A 7,388-nucleotide genomic window follows, 5' to 3' on the forward strand; every position below is an offset into this window, starting at 1 on the left:
TATTATTATTATTATTATTGAGTGAGAGAGCAGTGCATGCCATCAATGTGACACTGGGGTAAAATATACGAAGCCCATCTGATAAAGTACACCAGGCACATGCATCACAACCATATGTGCGCGACATGGTGATCTCATATCAAGATAAACAGCACATGACCTTGCAGGTGGGGTCCAGGTAGAATTTTCTTCAGGTCGAGTAGTCCATCCTGCTCAAAAGGTCCCTGAATAAGGATTGTTTAAGGATGTTGAACGAACCACCCATGTTTCCAAAGGTGAATTATTCAAACCCCAAAGAATCCCTCTCAACACACGGCTATGATGCTCCCCCACTACTTCTGCTCGTGATCAGAGATGCACATATCGTCAGCCACTAAGGGACATGCTCAACTGGTTAAGGTCAAACAACTGACAAGCAAATCTGTGGTATTGAGCAGAATATTTGCTGTAGCCATCTTTTATACCAAGACAACCAACATGTACATGATAACACTTCCAATCAGTTAAGATCAGGCCATGAGAGCCACTGTCTGGTACTGCATCAGGGCATTTATTATTATTATTATTGTTGTTGTTGCTGCTGTTGTTGTTGTTGTTACTGTTGTTGTTGTTGTTGTTATTATTATTATTATTATTATATTATTATTATTATTATTATTATTATTATTATTATATTATTATTATTATTACTATTATTATTATTAGAGGGTTTGAAGTGGTGAGTTGGCCGAATCGTTAGCACGTTAGAGAGAATCGTTAAACGTTCTGTGTTCAAATTTCGCCCAGGTTTTACTTTGCCTTTCATCTTTTCGTGGCCAATAAAATAAGTACCAGTTATGTTCCCCAAATTTATGCCATGTGCCTTAAGTAGAAAGGATTATTATCATAGGGTTTGTAGATTAGCCGAATCAGTAGAGCGGTGGTGTTGATCCGGCACATATGTGGGTAACATTCGGACAGCATTTCACCGAAGCATTGGATGGAGGTCGGAATTAGCGACGGTGAACTTTGCGATATGAAACTGATAACAGTGATTGATATATAGGTAATATATTTCTTTACTACCCACAAGGGGCTAAACACAGAGGGGACAAACAAGGACAGACAAAGGTATTAAGTCGATTACATCGAACCCAGTGTATAACTGGTACTTATTTAATCGACCCCGAAAGGATGAAAGGCAAAGTCGACCTCGGCGGAAGTTGAACTCAGAACGTAGCGGCAGACGAAATACCTATTTCTATTTCTTTACTAACCACAAGGGGATAAACACAGAGAGGACAAACAAGGACAGACATAGGTATTAAGTCGATTACATCGAACCCAGTGTATAACTGGTACTTATTTAATCAACCCCGAAAGGATGAAAGGCAAAGTTGACCTCGGCGGAATTTGAACTCAGAACGTAACGGCAGACGAAATACGGCTACGCATTTCGCCCGGTGTGCTAACGTTTCTGCCAGCTCGCCGCCTTCAATTGATATATAGGTAATACTGTGAGACTGCACTAACGACAGGTTTCCCTAACTTGAAGATTTGCAAATTCATCTGTCTTGAAACGGGGTTTCCTATTATGCGAGCAGAGACGTGATATAATTACTGAGAAAGAATGTAAACAAGACACTGGTAAGTATATAAGGCGTTGGTCAACCGGAAGGTGTGGTAGAGAAAGTCGTCTCAAGGTTCCACCAAGTGGGATGAAACTCAAGACCACGCACACCAAGCCGGACAAACGGCTTGATACCATTCGCTGTTTAATAAGATTAGTATCTACTGTGAATGTTTAGTATCTACTGAGAGTGCTCCTACTTGAACGGGACAACAAAGGAGCGGTTCACAAGTTGACATTATTTATGCAGATGACGCAGGAGGAGCGAGCACTTAAATTTCGATATTGATATAAATGATAACAAAAACAGCAGCAGCAGTAGCAGCAGCAGCAGCCGTTCGAGAATTTGGACCTGGAGAACTCCATTTCCAGCGACTTCGAGGGCCATCTCCCAGTGGTGTCGGGCGTCAACGAAGAGCCCTCCACTACAACAAGACGACCAATTTTCCCCCCAGGTCTGGGGTCTCCCGCCCCTAAGCCCTAGACCATCCCCTAATCACCCTTACCCGTCTTGCTGGTTAATAACAACAACAACAACAATAGAAGCAGCAGTAGCAGCAAAAATATAAATGATAACACCACGTTTGGTATCGTATTTTAGAATATCAAACTCTGCTCAAGTCCTTTCCAAGAGTTAATTTGATCAGATCTTTAATATTGTCTGTCGGCAAAAAGAAATTTAATCTTTGAGATACAGTTTTGGCTATGCTCTGTATAAGAGATGTCGCCATGACTGACTCAGTGATTCTATGTCCTACGTACTAAATTTGATGGTTTTAGTAGCATGGTGTTCGTACATAGGGATATTGTAGTGCCACAACTTTTTCATGATGTTTACCTGTCGTTAAAAGAGATCGTTTGTATGTTCCAGCTGAAGAATGTTTTTTTTAGTTCTAAATTCAGAAAAGCCATACAGGTTTGGTGTCCATCCATCCATCCATCCATCCATCCATCCACCTTTTCTACCCATTATTCGTGGGAGGGTCATGGGGGTAGAGTCCTCAGGCACCTCTTCCATGGTGTCTTATCGGACGCAACCGCCATTACACTCTCCAGCTTTCTAGGACTACCCAAGTTCTGCAGCTCGGTCTTCGTTCACTTCAGAAAGGGAACAGAGTATCCCAACATCTGCATAATAATGTTCCCTCCATTTAATTCTCCTCTTGTACTCTCTTAGAGTCTTTCTCTCATTATTTCTCCTTCTATCATTGTCTTACGGCACTCCTAGATATTTGTGTTGCAGTGGAAATGGTACACTCTTCTCACGGGACAAGCGGTATGATCCAGCCACTATAAAGTGAGACAACGTCTACCAGTACAGGAAGTCGCGTGTCAGTCGTTGTAGAGTCGTTGTACGAGTTCTCAGTTGGAGTTAAGTGTCAGTTACGTGTTATAGTCGAGTTCGAGTTACAGCCAAGGTAGACGGTTCATAGTCGCTGTCTTGCAGAGCTATGGATATTATCCAATCCTTTCATTGCTGGTCTAAGCCTAGGTTTTTTGCCTATTAGCTTGGCTTGAAGAATCCGTCTTGCGCTCGATTCTTTTCTGCGACAGTCTTACTATATGTCTGTAGTACCGGAGCTGCGACCTCTAAACATGAAAAAGCAGCTCAACCTGAAGAGACTCCCTGATCTTCAAGCTAAGGACTCCAGGGGTTGGTTTGGTGTGACGTGTTTAATTTGCGTTCGTACAACTTTTGTATATGAATGTTAAGGATGAAAAATGTGCTATCATCTGTATTTGTGCGTTTGTGTGTGTGTGTGTGTGTGTGTGGTGTGTGTGTGTGTGTGTGTGTGTGTCTGTGTGTGTGTGGTGTGTGTGTGCGTTTGTGTGTGTGTGCGTTTGTGTGTGTGTAGTCAGCAATAGCTCAAGTACATCGTCAACGTTCCGAAGAAAAACAAGCGTTGACGGCGAAACAACAGCATTCTGAGCATCTAAATCGATAGAGTATGGCCTTGACCCACAGCTCTCTTCAAAGTACAATGGGACTCCAGATAAGAAACTGTTGATACAAAAGATGAGTGGCGGATGACCTCATAGAATGAGCCACTTCGATGAGTGCCTTTAATGACGTTGTCTAAATATCAAGTTAGGTTTCTTAATGTAAGTGAACCAAGACATTTTAAGGAATTAAACTGAAACCAATATCGGAATGATTGTGTCTGGCGGAGAAGGCCAGCGAAAAGAATTTTGAAACTGAAATTGATTAAAAATGTAATCTAAATTTTGCTTTTCTTGACCCGAATGTTATTACGATATGAATTAATTGCTTAATTTTCGATAAGGATGTAAATTTGGTTAATATTTCTTGGTTCATGTTAACTAATTGTCTTTCACGCAGCGAGTATCTCATTACCGGATGTTAAAAATAAGACTCCCCCCACCATACACACACACACACACACACACACACACACACACACACTAACACACATACACATTCAGACACACACACGTGTGCACGCACGCACACATACACACACACACACGCACACACACACACACACACTCGCACACACACACACACACTCAGACACACACACACGTGCGCACGCACGCACACACACACACACACACTCGCACACACACACACACACTCAGACACACACACACGTGCGCACGCACGCACACACACACACACACACACTCGCACACACACACGTGCGCACGCACATACACACACACACACACGAACATGAGAGGTGTAGATAGAGTCTCCTTGGAGAAAATCCGAAAAGGAACGAGTAATTATCGCCAGACACGATAAAACTTCATAAGTGTCCTTAACGGACAGGACATATTGACAACAACAACAATAGCAACAACATCCACCACCACAACAACACAAATAAAAACGCCCCCGCCCCCACGCCACCACCACAAAAAAAATAGCCGTAGCAGTTGATTAACTTGAAAAACAAGATTATATCCTGCTTTTCGTGTAAATCAGTCGTAAGCTGAAAAGATTTTTGTTTGATGTTTAATTTTTCCTTTTGTTATCTTCCTTTATCTTAAACCTTGAAAGATTTTCATTAAAATGCATTTTCTTTTAATATAAAAGCTTAGCAATTCTTATGGACAGCCCCGCTCCATCTTACACACATACACACACACACGTCTACACCCACCCACACACAGACTCAACACCACACTCATGCATCTCTACACCCACACAGACCTACACACACACACACACACACACTTGTGACCTAACTACTTCATCTTATTTATCGATATCGTAATCTCTGTAGTTTTTCCTCCCTCGCTATCTGCACAAACATATTGTGTGTAAGTTACGTGCCGAGCGCTCTTCTATCTTCTGGTATTACTCCTCAGGCGGCGATCTGGCAGAAACGTTAGCACGCCGGGCGAAATGCTTAGCTGTATTTCGTCTGCCGTTGCGTTGTGAGTTCAAATTCCGCCGAGGTGGACTTTGCCTTTCATCCTTTCGGGGTCGATAAATTAAGTACCAGTTACGTACTGGGGTCGATGTAATCGACTTAATACCTATGTCTGTCCTTGTGGATAATAAAGAAATAGGTATACTCCTCACGATTCCAGACTTCTCCCGTAGATACTCAAACCCCAGCACTTAATTTGAAATATTCGTTTCTATTCTAGGCACAAGGCCCGAAAATTTTGGAGGAAGGGGGCCAGTCGGTCCCTAGTATGCAACTGGTACTTAATTTATCAACTCTGAAAGGATGAAAGGCAAAGTTGACCTCGATGGAATTTGAACTCAGAATGAAAAGACAGACGAAATACCTATTTCTTTATTACCCACAAGGGGCTAAACAGAGAGAGGACAAACAAGGACAGACATAGGTATCAAGTCGATTACACCGACCCCAGTGCATAACTGGTACTTAATTTATCGACCCCGAAAGGATGAAAGGTAAAGTCGACCTCGGCGGAATTTGAACTCAGAACGTAGCGGCAGACGAAATACCGCAAAGCATTTTGCCCGACGTGCTAACGTTTCTGCCAGCTCGCCGCCTTACTTTTAGAATAATATTCTTTTCTTTTCTAGGCACAAGGTCCGAAATTTTGGGGACAGGGGGGGGGCAGTCGATTAGATCGACTCTAGTACGCAACTAGTACTTAATTTGAAATAACACCTCTTGACTCAGTGTGAAGGTTGCGTGACCTAGTGGTTAGGGCATTGCACTTGCGATCGAGGTTTCGAATCCCAGACCAGACTGTGTTGTGTTCTTGAGTGAAACACTTCATTTTATATTGCTTCAGTTCACTCAGATGCGCGTGCGGCGGACTGGCGTCCTTCTCAGGAGGAATGTGGTGATTTCGATCACTTATACACCATGAAACTGGCCCCATAAGCCCCAAGTTTTAGCACAGTAAGGTCCAGGGAACTTATTTACGTAGAAAAAAAAAAGACGCAGGAGTGGGTGTTTGGTAAGAAGTTTGCTTTCTAACCACATGGTTCCGGGTTCAGTCCCACTGCGTGGCACCGTGGGCAAGTGTCTTCTGCTGTACCTCGGGCCGACCAAACCCTTGTGAGTGGATTTGGTTGACGGAAACTGAAAGAAGCCCGTCGTACATACATACATACATACATAAATACATATATATATGTGTGTGTGTATGTGTGTGGTGTGTGTGTGTGTACGTATTTGTGTGTCTGTGTTTGTCCTTCTACAATCGCTTGACAACCGATGTTGGTGTGCTTACGTCCCTGTAACTTAGAAGTTCGGCAAAAGAGAACGATAGAGTAAGTACTGGGTTTACAAAGTCCTGGGGTCGATTTCTTTAACCTTGTGAGTGGATTTGGTTGACGGAAACTGAAAGAAGCCCGTCGTACATACATAATACATAAATACATATATGTGTGTGTGTGTGTGTGTTTGTCCTCCTAAAATCGCTTGACAACCGATGCTGGTATGTTTACGTCCCCGTAACTTAGCAGTTCGGCAAGAGAGAACGCTAGAGTAAGTACTAGGTTTACAAAGTCCTGGATCGATTTCTTTGACTAAAGGCGGTAATCCAGCATGGCCGCAGTCAAAATGACCGAAACTAGTGAAGGCAAAAGAATAACCAATAGCACAATCCCTGCAATTATCTTAATACCAACAGTTGTCCTTTTGAATCTAACTAAGGATATCGTATGACAATGTTTAGCAACTTCGCTGCAGCTAACGCTTGTATGACTTCAAACCCATTTAAATCAACATTTTATCTGCACACGCATTCGTTTGGGAATCCTTGTAGAAACAACAAAATTTTTTGGCTTTATACATTTGGCAGTTAAAGGAAAATTAAATATGGAGTAAACTGTCTGAAACAGGAGTTTCAAACTCATTTACTATGATGGACCAAACATAACACGAGTACAACGTATACGAGCTAAATAGTATAAATTTGCTATCGCTTATTAGGTGACTATTATAAAAGTACAAAATGTGGATTTATTCTACGCTCGTGGCTGCATGAAGCTCTTAAAACAGATAAGCCAGAAAAATCAAGCCTCAATCTCCATATGCATGCGTGTATCCGTTAGTATGTTATGGTTTTATAGTTTATTTTATTTTATTAATTAAACACTTCCCATTCTTATTTCATCGCATTTAGCAACGCCACCACCGCTGCTGTACGTGTTTCGTCTGCTGCTGATAAATTTTTGAATTTTTTTATCAATGCACGTCCAAAAGAGATACTATCTCGGGACAAATACCACAATTAATTAGGCATCTGACAATATATCTGCATTAAATATGATACACAGGTTGCTATTTTATTTCCTGATAGCTTCTCATATTCATTA

Source organism: Octopus sinensis, linkage group LG7 (assembly GCF_006345805.1).
Source record: "Octopus sinensis linkage group LG7, ASM634580v1, whole genome shotgun sequence".
Classification (NCBI taxonomy): Eukaryota; Metazoa; Mollusca; class Cephalopoda; order Octopoda; family Octopodidae; genus Octopus; species Octopus sinensis.